We start from the raw sequence: 14573 nt of genomic DNA on the forward strand, positions 1-14573 counted from the left end.
CCAAAACCATTTTTCGAGGCATCGCAGTATACGACGAAATCGTCACTGCCTTCAGGAAGTGATAAGATAGGCGCGGTGGTTAACTTATGCTTCAAGGTTTGAAATGTTGTTTCTTGTTCGGTTTCCCAAATGAACTTCTTCCCTTTGTGAGTCAGCGTGGTCAAAGGACGCGCAATCAGAGAGAAACCTTCAATAAATCTTTGGTAGTAACCGGCGAGACCTAAAAATTGGCGGATATGAGTCGGAGTAGTGGGGGTTTCCCACTTGCTGATAGCTTCGATCTTTGTGGGATCAACTTTGATACCTTGATCGCTCACAATATGACCCAGGAATTGGACTTCCTTCAACCAAAACTCGCACTTGGAGAATTTGGCATAAAGTTGCTCTTGTCTCAAGAGTTTAAGCACTAGTCGAAGGTGTTGCTCATGTTCTTCTTTACTTTTGGAGTAGATGAGGATATCATCTATGAAGATGATAACGAACTTATCCAGGTATGGCTTGCATACACGATTCATGAGATCCATAAACATGGCAGGTGCGTTGGTTAAACCGACTGGCATCACGAGAAACTCATAGTGACCATAACGAGTTCTGAACGCAGTTTTCATCACATCACTCTCCTTCACCCTCAACTGGTGATAACCGGATCGCAAATCGATCTTAGAGTAAACGCTTGATCCTTGCAACTGATCGAAAAGATCGTCAATTCGGGGAAGGGGATACCGATTCTTGATCGTTAACTTGTTCAGCTCACGATAATTGATACACATGCGGAAAGATCCGTCCTTCTTCTTCACAAACAAAATAGGTGCGCCCCAAGACGAAGAACTTGGTTGAATAAATCCACGATCTAGCAGTTCTTGTAGTTGGCTCTGCAACTCTTGCATTTCGGATGGTGCGAGTCGATAAGGTGCGCGAGCTACAGGTGCAGCTCCTGGCACTAAATCGATCTAAAACTCCACTGCCCTCATTGGCGGTAATCCAGGCAATTCTTCTGGGAAGACATCGGGAAATTCGTTCACAATTCGTACATCATCCACGCTCTTCACCTCGGTTTCTAATGTTTTCACATGTGCTAAAATAGCAAGATGTCCTTTCTTCATGATCTTTTGTGCCTTCATGCAACTAATGAGGTTCCGCTTCGTGTTACATCTCTCTTCGTAAATAATCAGTGGCTCACCATCTCTGTGTAGTATAGGAATAGCTTTATCTCCACAGATAATGTCGGCCCTTACCTTGGTCAACCAGTCCATACCGACAATCACATCAAAACTTCCTAATTTGATGGGTATCAAGTCAATCTCGAAATCCACACCAGCTATGTTGATAATACCTCCTCGGCTAATTTGGTCAACTTTCTCAAGTTTTCCATTGGCTACCTCAACAAGCATACTCTCCTTTAAAGGAACTAACAACTAATTTATCTTAGAGCAAAAGTGTCTACATACATAACTCCTATCGGCACCAGTATCAAATAGGACATAAGCTAATAGATTGTTGATAGTGAATATACCTGTAACCAAGTCGGGGTTCTCACGGGCATCCCTTGCGTTTACGTTGAAAGCTCTTCCACGCGCTGGCCCGCCGTCCTTTCTCTTGTTGGGACATTCATTCCAGAAGTGGCCCTGTTGTCCACACTCGTAGCACTTCCTTGGTCCAGTAGGGTTTGTCTTCACAGTTGGGGTGGTGATCTTGCAGTCTTTGCCAATATACCCAGTCCTTTTACACTTTTCACAGACCACGTTGCAGTACCCGGTATGATGCTTGTAGCATCTCTTGCACTGTGGGAGACTACCCTTGTAGTTAGGGTTTGAGCTAGGGTTTGGGTTGGGGTTCCTCCCATCGTTGTTTCCCTTGAAACTCTCATGCCTCTTAGCTGGGTTTTGATCAAAGACCCTTCCCTTATTGCTGTCCCACTTACGTTTCTCATTACTAGCTCCCGATTCGGATTTCCCCTTTTCTGGTTCTTTGCTGGTAATTTAGTTCATCAGGGTGTGCGCCATGCGCATAGCTTCCAGAACATCAGCGGGTTTTGAAGAGGTGACATTTCCCTAAATGGACTTGGGAAGTCCTCACAAATACCGTTCCATTCGCTTAAATTCCGGGGTAACCATCGTGGGACATATCAAAGCTAGTTCCATGTACCTTCGGTTATAACCATCAAGATCGGTTCCCACAACCTTCAACTCCCAAAACTTAGCTTCCATTTTCTGAATCTCTGTTCTGGGGCAGTACTCTTCGATCATAGCCCCCTTAAATTCCTCCCACGGTGTAGCATAGGCCTCGTCAATTCCCTTAGCCTAAGCAAGTGTGTTCCACCAGGTTAAAGCACCGTCCGACAGTGTACAGGAGGCATACTTAGTTTTGTTCATTTCTGAGCAGTTGCTCACACGGAACACAGCTTCTAATTTCTCAAACCATCTCATCAGTCCAACTGGCCCCTCAGTACCACTGAAATTGTGGGGCTTGCAGCTCTGGAATTCCTTATAAGTACACCCGTTATGATTGTTCTGGTTAACCGGTGGAGCTTGGGGGTTGATATCCGCTATAGCTGCGGCTACTCGTTCGGCTATCATCTCCTCAATCTGTGCTGCTGTGGGCGAGTCCCTTAGAATTCTTGAACCGTTTGCCATTGTTCTTCTGAACAAAAGTTTTGACTTAAGTCAAAATCTAGCATTTAATAAATAATAATACGGTATATGGTAACCAACATGGAATCAACACAACACATGCTAATCAAGTAATGCAACTAGATACAGATACCACATAATCACCATATAGTAATGTGAATAGAACACCGTACAGAAATTAAACAACACTAAGTTCCATTCATTAAATTAGAAAGTTGCATACATCCGCATAAGATTCGTACAATACATTAGCAAAACATGAAACTACAAACGGGATTACATAATGAAATCTAATACAATAGCCCTATGGTGACGGTGGGTAAAGGATGTCCATCATGTGGGACACCTGGTCCTCGAGCTCAGTTACCCGAGCACGGAGGATATGCACTTCCCTCGTCAGTTCCTCGACGACGGGGGATGCTGGTGGGGCAGGCGGTGCAGATGGTACAGGTGGAGCAGGTGGTGCAGATGATGCTGGTGCAGCTGGTGGTGCAGACGATCCAGCACCAGAAGTAGACGGTGCGTAAGGGGAAGCCTTACGCACGAATGGATCGGCAGGGTAAGGCACAACCCGCTTACGGGCGGTAACCCTAACCAACTGTCCGCGTGCGTCTACGAACGGTTTACCTCTGTTAACCCCTGGAATAACAGTACCATCGAAATGATACCGCATCTTCGGCGGGGTAGAGGGGGCTGCACGGGCGCCTCCTGAAGGTCCTCGTCGGAATCCTCATCGCTAGAGTCATCAGATGATGAGTCGTCTGAATCATCTGAGGGAGGATCTGCTTGACCGGTGGTCATCAGTGAATATCTGCTAGGCGGGATTGGCACGACACGTCCATCAGCAAGGCGTCTGACCCAATGTCCTCGCTCATTATGAAAAGGACCGTCCTCATTTCCCCCAGGAATCACAGCACCACCGAAATGGTGATGTGGCTCTGGGAGTCCTGGGTTAGGTGGAGCTGAAATCTCCTCTGGGTCCTCGTCTCCGTCGGAGATGATCATCAGGTTAGGTGCGTGGCTACTGTCCCCAGAGGATGAATCGCCAGAGTCACTGGAGGGTAGCGATGACGGGATCTGTGAGTCGGCAGGCGAGGCGGCAGATGAATCTGAGTCGCTCTCCAAGTCAATGATGATGGGCGGGATATCCGACATCTGAACAAGGAAAAATAACTTTTTCTATGTCAGTAAGTCATATAGCAAGCACGTATTAAGCAAAGTAACTACGACATTCTAGATCATCTATAGCAGTAAATAACATGGCAATAATAACAAGTATCATGCAATCGAAAGCAGATAGTAGTATGCAGTAGTGAAAACAAGTAACAGTATATGACATACAGCAGTAAAAGTAAGCAGCAGCATGCAGCAAGTTCCGCAGAAACAAGTAAACTAGCAAGTTGTAGATTAGTCCTATTAGTGAATCCTACTCGGTCCGGTCGAGACTCACTAATGCAACCTAACTCCCTACAACCAATGCTCTGATACCAAATGTGACACCCTGTACAAAATTAACGTGTACGGATCATCAACAACAGGATCATTACAAGGTCAAACACTATATGTTGTTTTAAAATAAGTTTGCATTCATAAGAAAGGGTGACGTCATAACCAACGTCATAAGTTTTACAAACGATAGTAGGCTTCTACGAATAGAAGCAATTAACATAAGTACGAGACCCAATGGTCATTACAAATTCATTGTTTCAAAAGTAACATAGTTGTGAATGCAAGGTAAACGTTTCATGCAGAGACATCTCTAACAAAAGCAGCGGGAGTCTACACAGCAAGACTACTACAGCGGAAGCATCAAACCTCTAAGCACCTGAGAAAACATGCTTAAAAATGTCAACACGAATGTTGGTGAGCTATAGTTTAAGTATAACAGTAATGTAAGGTAGGCCACGAGATTTCGTATTTCAAAACAGTATGAAAAGTATATGTTCAACTGTGGGCACTTGGTAACTAACTTAACGTAATATCACCTCCTAAAAGTACACTTGGTGAGTGCGTAAGTTTACGAAGTATTAAACACCCGTTAAATGCTAGCGCGACTAGCCCGAGTGGGGATGTCAAACCCTATGGATCCATATCTAAGATTCGCATTCACCGGTTCAAAAACCAATGACTAAACATTACCGAGCTAAGGGGAAAGTTTATGCCGTTGTATAACCCACACATATATAAAGTTTAAGTACTCGTGCCTAGTATGTAAAATGTAAAACGCGCATGTATTCTTAGTTCCCAAAATAGTTAAAGTAAAAAGGGATGCTATAACTCAGAGTGAAAAGTAGTAAAGTCGGTACGAGATAAGTAAGCAAGTAGTTGGTCCGAAAGGTCCTCAACCTAAGTCAAAAGTTACTAAGTCAGTAAATCGTTCCCAAAGGTTTAAAAGTATGTAAATTAGGTCTTAAGTATCATCATCACCAACAACATAAGTAAAAAGTAAAGTAAGTTTTCAATCAAGAATAGAGATCAAAACAAAGGCTGATTCATTCCGCTGTCACGACCTCTATACAAACTGAAATGAGGTGAGACCAGTGGCCATGGCTCCGTATATGAGTCCTTTAACCACTGACCAATTTTTAGAACCAAACTCATCTTCGTTTGACCGTGACGAAGGTTTAAGTGCGAGTAGGTCAGAAATTTAAGCACAGCGTTAAAAGGGCGTAGTGACTTTCGGAAGGCTATAAATCTTAAACCGTAAATCGGATTAAGACGAGGCCTAAATGGAAAATCATCTACTCGAACCGAACCAGGAGCCTGACCAGATCCAGAAATCAGTAAGCAAAGGGCTCCGGTGGATTCTTGGTGCTTGATGTTCATCACGGTTCTCATCCTTGATGCTTGTAGCTTCAAGTGTACAACTCGTTGATGTGTTTGCATCATCTTTACCAAGTTTTGACCATCATGACACTAGTGTATGTCTAAGATAAATAGCATAACTCATTTAAGGGTTGTAAGAAGGTTGATGAACTAAAGTTACATCAAGATCTTAGATCCGACACATACATGAGTTCTAATAGTAATATTAAGCTATAAACTTGAATGTAAACTTAAATAAACAAGATCTTAAGTTGTAGAACTTAGATCTTAGTTAGATCTTGAGGACCCTAGACTAGAAAGTCTAGATCTAGTGTTCTTAAGTTAAACCCTAAGTTATGGAACTTGGATCTTTACTTTAATAAAACCATAAGTTATGAAACTTAGATTTTTATCTTGTAAAATGTATATAGGCTTATAAGCTTTTGTTTTACACAAAATTGGAAGACCATAAGGTATAGAAACTTAGATCCAACATAAGTTTATGAAGTTATAACTAGAAAGTTTAACTTCCATGTTCTTGAACTTACAAAGTTTAAACTTTAGTTTCAAGAAAAATGAGATCAAGTTTAACTAGTAATACTTGACCAATATTATACAATCACGAATTTAAAACAAAAAGATAAAGAAATAAACTAAAGTTACAAGTAACAAGTTCATGTTTGTTTCATACTTAAGAAGATTCAAGCCAAAGCTTGGATCATAAGAAAATAAACCTTAAGTTTACAAAACATGAACACAAGTAAGGTCTTAAAGCTTATGAACTTTAGATCTTTATAATATTTCAAGTGTAGAACTATAAGCTTACAAGCTTAGATCCTTGTTCTTGACTTCTCATCAAACAAAGGATGGAAGAAGCAAGATTACATGAAGATACAAACTATAAAGTTTAATCTTTAACAACAAAAAACAACAAGTATGATGATGATGAACTTGTAGGCAGTTTTCAAAGGAAGAAAGGAGAAGGAAAAGAAAGAATCTTACTTACAAGTTAGAGAGAAAGTTTAGAGAGAAAGTAGTGTTAGAAAGTATGTGTAAAATGAAGTTCAATACTAGCATATAAGTAACAAAAAAAAAAAAAAAAAAAAAAAAAAAAATTGGATCTCACTCCCCATGCCTACTAGGCCGACGGTTTTGGCTCCAAAAATGGGGTAGTCAACTTGATCTTTCATGTGTGGGAGAGTGGTGTTTGCTAGGAAGAGGTATAAAGCCAAATGCATGGAAAGTTGGTTCTTGCATGCTTGAAACATCTTTGTCTCCTCACTTAACTTAATTAATCTTGTTTAGTCTTAATGAATCACTAGCATAATGATGGGCTCACAATTAGTCCATTAAGAAATGTAGGGTGGGCTTTGATAGCCCAAGTCCAATAATAAAGGCCCATGTATAAGTATGTAACAAATTAGTAACAAGTCCAAGTAATTAACTACTTACATTAGTTAATTAGAAATAATTAATAATAATTAATTATGAACGTAAATAATATTTGAAATATTATTCGAGAAAAGCACGTGTCGAAAAGACGAGTCGGGACATGGAAAGTCAAATACGGTAACAAGTAAAATGTATAAGAATACATTTATTAACACGCAAGTATTAATAATAAATATTAATAATATAAGTTGGAAAAATCCAGGGTCGTTACACAGTGTAAGAATCGAAATAATTTTATGAACAAAACGAAACTAACCACTTTCAAAACGGACACTTTTTAAAAATGCTTAACACAACGACAGCCCGTATCTTTCTGCTCGCCGCGAGTTAAATTTTTCCGACAGCACCGTTACACTCGAAAAAATTTATTGAACAAAACAAAACTAACTACGTTCGAAACAGATACTTTTTAAAAATCGTTTAACACAACGACATCTAAAACGGCGCTTAACACATGAGCCGTGTTCCCCTCTGTAAATAGACAACGCTACGTTAAATATGAATACGTAGCCCGAAAGCGCCAGTCGCAACGCGCGGGCCGGTCCGAACTAGTTATTATTATTATTATTATTATTATTATTATTATTATTATTATTATTATTATTATTATTATTATTATTATTATTATTATTATTATTATTATTATTATAATTATTATTATTATTATTATTATAATATAATAACCATAACAATAAAACAAATAACAATGTTATTATCTAAACTAGTTAAAGACCCGCGGTTTCGCGGAATTTTTGAAAGGTCTAATCATTTAAGATATAAAATTAAATATATAAATTACAAAAAGTATTATTATGTCTAGATGAACATTAAACCAAATGTTTTATAAGGGGTTGAAATTTTTAGAGATTCAGTATGTACTAACGAACTATTATTAAATCTATGATGAAAATTAAATCAAATATTTTATAGGGGATTCAAATTTTTAAAGTTTCAAAATGTCCTGACGAATAAATAAAAAAACAAATTTTGATTCAAATTAAATAAATCATCTCCGATATCGTGATGTAGTTTTAGGCGATTAAATTAAGAATTGTGGATGGTTATCTCAAATCTTCGTTATATTTTCTCACATATTCGACAATGTAGTTATTCTTGTAAGCTGATCATTAATTATGAATAATGTCATAACTCTTTGTATTGTTGTTAGTACTTTATGCATCCCTGATAAAGTCTTTTGTCTCCTGTCATAACTCGTCAGCCTATAATGAGTTGAAACATTATATTTGTAATAAAATGCATAATATTGTAATATTTTTTAATAATTTAGAAGATGGATGAAGTTTATAATTTGGTATACCACATCCATAAAGTTGTGCATAATAGTAAGTTTTCCAACTAAAAATGACATAGAATTGTAATAACTTGACATTGGCACTTCGCCTCCTTTATTCACAAAATATTTTCCTGTTAAAGTATTTGATATTGTGGCTTCTAAATTTCTAAATTTTTAAATTTTGTAGTAAGTGCAATCTCTTCGTTCGTAATTTTAGATGTTAAAGATTTCATTTTTTCAAGTTGAGGTCTAAAACTTCAATATGATTGTTGATTAACTGTCACAATCAAGATTAAGTTAATGTATGTTAATTTTGAAATTGAAATATGAAAAAAGTAGTTAATATTAAACCAATAATAATAAATAAGGTAAAGAAATAGTTTCGTGTACTTGCCTGTAACATATCAGTTGAACATAATCCACCAATTATACACCGCTGAGTAGAACACATCCAAGTACCATAAGTAATACTAAAGACATCAAATTTAGTAACAAATTTTTTCATATTAAATAAGCTATAGAAATGTGATAATATATTTTCGATAATCGGTAGATAGTCGTCTTCAATGAATTCTCCAATCAATTTTCTACGTAGTTGTAATATACGTTGGTGATGTTCAGCAAACCAATCACTATATTTTTTGATAAAGTTAATCGGATCTTCAAGAAATTTTTAAACAAAAACTTATAAGGTATACATAGTATTGTTGTATAAAAGACCGAAGTATATAAATTGTATTAAATTAAGATGTACCATGATTGAGGACTTGGTTCCTGGCAATATGTAAATGTGATATAATACTTTAGTAATGTAATTGTAAATGGATTGAGAATTGAAAGTCATAAATTTGTATATTTTCTATTTTTTGGTGAATATGTATTAAAAAAGTACCTTTTGAGGTAGTTCGATTTTTAATTGTATTTCCATGTTCAGTTGTATAACGTTTTCTTCTATCTTAGTGAAGTACGTCTACAATAAAAAATTATAATTATATGTTAATTATAACAGTTTGAAATTAGCAATTGGTGTGACGACCCGGGAATTTCCGACCAAATTTAAACTTAATCTTTATATGTTTCAGACACGATAAGCAAAGTCTGTTAGACCAAGTCAAAAAAACTTTGAAGTGTGTTCATATAATCATTTGACCTTTGACCATTCCCGACAATTCATAAACAATTATTTGTAAATAAATATATATGTATATATATAAGTGTATGTGCTGGAAAAAAAAAGATAACTGAATCCTTAGAATTAAATATGTAAAATAAAATACAAGATAACAAAATTATTATTATAATAAATCTATGAATAGATATATATGATTTTCTGTAATAATTATTATCATATGGATATTGGTATATATATATATATATATATATATATATATATATATATATAAATTATAAATACTATATGTTTAAATTTATTTCTATGATGTATAATACTTATATATATATATATATATATATATATATATATATATATATATATATATATATATATATATATATGTAACAATTACATTTTTCACATTTAATATGCATACACATATTATATACAACACGTGTTATCATATAATAAATAATGTATAATTAAAATATTAACATGTTAAGTGTAATTACAAGTTAAAAATATAATACTAATATTATTAGTACTTTCATTAATATTAATAACAATATTAACATTAAAATTAGTATTAGTCATATTATTGAAAGTTAATACATTTAAGTTGTTTATATTATCATGAAACATGAATAATATTAATATCATTATTACTATTATTAATATTATTAATATTATTACTAAAAGTATTAAAATTTATATAATTATTATTATTATTATAAAACAACTTATTAACATTAATATTATTATTATTATTATTATTAAACATTATTATTTATAATTATTATTATCATTATTATTATTAGTTATTATTATTATTATATTTATTTATATTTATTAATTATTAATATTAATTTTAATTAGGAAAAAATGATACAGAATCAACTTTCAGTTTGATGTCTCTCTCAATACTATTTTAAATTCTTGTTTCTGTCTTTAAACTGGATTACATATCGAATATAATCATGGGAACAATCCAATTTCCGTTAGAAATCACATTCAACTTTATATTTTGTTTTTTTTGTTTTTTTCTGTATAATACATGTTCTTGTCGATCTTCCTATAAATCAGCCAATTAACTCACGATATTAGGGAGAGTCATTCTGTTTTTCATAATCATTCTCAATTAAAACCAAAACACTCTTTGTCTGATTAAAAATCAAACAAAAATATTTAAAATTAAGGCCGGTATCTCTGTTTCTTCTCATTTTCCAAAAACCTAGAATCTGAATTCAATTTTAAAATCTATAAATTCAAAGATGTTAGAAAGATTTCACTTAAACTTTCTGTAAAGTTTCAAAACCTAATTTTGCATATCGTGTACGAATTTTGAGGTCAAAGAAATATATTAAAAAAGTCAACTCTGTGTTCATCACTAAATTCGATTATGTTTTAAAGTTTCTGTTAAAATTAATGATTCCTATAGATTCTATAAGGGAAATGCAAACTTTTTCATGTTATGATCGTGGTCTATTACAGTCTCTAAATTTGATTTTGATTTGAGGTTCATACGTGTTTATAAGCAAATTGATACAGCTTCTGTTTTATTCCGTTTATGTTTTAACTAAATTCAAACACAGACAATCGATTTCTATTGCAGTTAGGATTCTAAAGGCAACATTTAATTTGTTTTTATGACTAGTTTATGATTTATGGCCAAATAATTTTGTGAGAAAGATGATGAAAAGAGAAACAGACAATTACGGGTTATATGTATCTGGGTAATAATCTAAATCAGAAAGACAGAAATGGCGTAATGGTTGGGAGGTTGTGTTGGGTATCGAGAGGTCTCGGGTTCGAATCTCGTCTAGGACATTTCTTTTTAGTAAAGCTTTCAAAGGGTATAATCATTTTTCTTTCATTTTTATTATTGTTATTGCTATTATTATTATTATTATTATTATTATTATTATTAATGTTATTACCATTATTATTATGATTATTATTATTATTATCATTAATTATTGTTATGTTATTAACATGTTAACATAATTACCATGATTAATATTATTAACATTTTTGTTATATTTTTGTTATTAAGTAACAACATTAAGTATTAATAGTGTTATTATTGTATTATTAATATTGCTATAAGTATTATTATGATTAGGATTATTATTATTATTGTTGATATGAAAATAATACAAACTATTATAATTATCATTAATATTAGTATTAGTAACATTTAGAAATGTTATTATTTTTATTAACAAAAGTATTATTATTAAGAATACCACTAGTAATAAGATTGTTATAATTATTATTATTAAGTATTAGGTATTATCATCAAAATTATTATTTTCATTACCATTACTATTAAATTATTCATTTATTTAAAAACTATTATTATTATTATTATTATTATTATTATTATTATTATTATTATTATTATTATTATTATTATTATTATTATTATTATTATTATATTATTATTATTATTAATGTTATGAGATTTATTATAAAAACTATCATTAATATTATCATTTATAGAATTACTAATACTATTATCATCATTATTAATATTAGTACTATCATTATTATTGTTATCACTAAAAATATTATCTTAGTATTACTAAAATACTGCTTTAACAAACAAATAATATTTATATATAAATATATTTAATACATATAACATAACAAAATTTAATATCTTTTTATGTACAAAATGAATATATGAAACATATATATATTTAATATAAAAATGATATAACTAATAAAATTATATATATATAAATATATATATATATATATATATATATATATATATATATATATATATATATATATATATATATATATATATATATATATATATATATATATATATATATATATGTATTCGATTACAACTATGTATATTAATAAATATACAAATGATATAGGTTCGTGAATCCAAGGCCAACCCTACTTTTGTTCAATGCCGTCATACGTATTTTTACTACAAAATACAGTATTGTGAGTTTCATTTGCTCCCTTTTTAATTGCTTTTGCAATATATATTTTGGCCTGAGAATACATGCAATATTTTATAAATATTTTATGAATTAGAGACAAGTGATTAAAAATGATATTCTGCGGATTGATGTGCTAGGTAATTTAGTTACATGTTATAAGAGCATGTAAGCGCGAATCCTAAAGATAGATCTATAGGGCTTAACACCCCCATCCTGTAGGCTGCACTAGACATAAGAGCTAGTGGTCGGATGTTTAGTACTTCGAGGATTATTTATACACTTGCGAGTGTACGTATCCATCTTTGCGAAGATGACTTATTATATTATTGTTAAGGTTGGTTACTGAGGCCTCAACATAAGCAGAACAGTTTATACACTTGCGAGTGTACATATATTTATAAACGGAAATCTTGTGGTCTATTTACATATTGATATGATTGTTATGATAAACCTATGAACTCACCAACCTTTTGGTTGACACTTGAAAGCATGTTTATTCTCAGGTATGAAAGAAATCTTTCGCTGTGCATTAGTTCATTTTAGAGACATTATTTGGAGTCGATCATCGTAATGGGACCAGAGGTGGTGACTTCGTCCAGATGGATTAGGACGGGTCTCTACAGTTGGTATCAGAGCGGTGGTCTTAGCGAACCAGGTCTTGCATTAGTGTGTCTAACTGATAGTTGTTTAGATGCATTAGTGGGTCTGGACTTCGACCGTGTTTGCATGTCAAAAGTTTTGCTTATCATTTAGTGTCAGAAATCATCAGTTTATCATCCTTAGGAAATTACCTGCTTATCATTCTTAGTCTAGACATGTCTTACTACCTCTATTGCATAGACAGTGTATAGATAAATTCATATCTTAGCGTATCTGTTATTGTTACCTTTGCCTGACAGCTTCCGTAGATTCCTCCGTAACTTATGGGATTTTAGTATTATATATGCATATGTAAACTATGTATTGCAGAGTACTAATCTACATCCTATAATCTATTTCTTATCGAAAATCCTTTATCTGATCGTACGAGATGAATCCCTCAACCAGTTCGAATTCCTCGGATTCCGACAGCTATTCCGATATGGAGTTTCACCTAAGCTCCGAAAGCAGCATCACCAGAATGAATCAACCAATCATCCATCCCCAATTCATCTGATGGGTTCGTAATCGACTTAATCAATGGAGACGAGAAGAGGGAGATCCTTTCCATCAACCAAATTCACCTCTTGGCGAAGAACCTGAAGCACTTACCGGCGAACCTATCCGAAACACCATTTTCAGCCTCATTTCCAGAGTAGCTCGACACGATTATATTCTATCCACAATTCTAAACCTTAGTCATCCGCTCGTTCCGACCGACAATCATCCCGGAATAATAGAAGAAGTCAACGAACTTCGCGCTCGAGTAATCAATTTGGAGAATATGGTGCAAAACTTACCAGCTTCAGCAACATCACATGACTCAACATCTCATTCTGTACCTCGAGTATAATCATCGTTCTACATGACGTTCTACATCATTTATCTTCGTTCTACACGGCGATTATGTAATCTCTAAAGTTTTAAAGATCATTCATTCTAATTCCAACCGAAAACCAAATGAGTTTAATATCATATAAACTCATTAAATCCATGATTACATCTGAAGAAAATATATATGTATATATTTTCATAAAGATTGTAATTGAAAAATTCCTTCGTACAAACTATTAACGGTGAAAATATTTTAACGGGTAGGTAATACCCGAGGAATATTTAGATTTCACTTTAATAAGTTACACTGTACATTCTTCCAATTTGATTCAACGGGCATTTACTATCCTACTTACTGTAAGGGTGCAAACCAAAGTCCCACATCGGTCATGGGACAAAACAAATGTATGTATATAAGTCTAAGGGAAAATCATTCTATCACCAATTGGTTTTAGAATAAGGATGGACTCTTGGGCTTATATTGCAGGACATTGTGTTTGGGCTATACGATCCTTAACAAGTGGTATCAGAGCTGGGCCTTAGCCCCGATGTGGTGGATGGCGCAGTAGGGCGCACCCCTGAGCGCACGCAGCGACGTGGCACACCCCTCGGTCTTTAGCAGCAATGAGTGGACCCAGCTCTCGTTCGAGGGGGACCCTGGCACGATGAGTTGATCCTGTAAGCCTTGTATCGAAATCTCCCTGCCCTCCCACCAGGTTGAGAGTTCCGAGTTGGCGGCGGTAAAGGTTGGATCCAGACTATCGTTGGAGGGGAGGCCTAGATGGACTTAGGTTTGAGGGGAGGTTTGTAAGGGTGCAAACCAAAGTCCCACATCGGTC

Source organism: Rutidosis leptorrhynchoides, chromosome 11 (assembly GCF_046630445.1).
Source record: "Rutidosis leptorrhynchoides isolate AG116_Rl617_1_P2 chromosome 11, CSIRO_AGI_Rlap_v1, whole genome shotgun sequence".
Classification (NCBI taxonomy): Eukaryota; Viridiplantae; Streptophyta; class Magnoliopsida; order Asterales; family Asteraceae; genus Rutidosis; species Rutidosis leptorrhynchoides.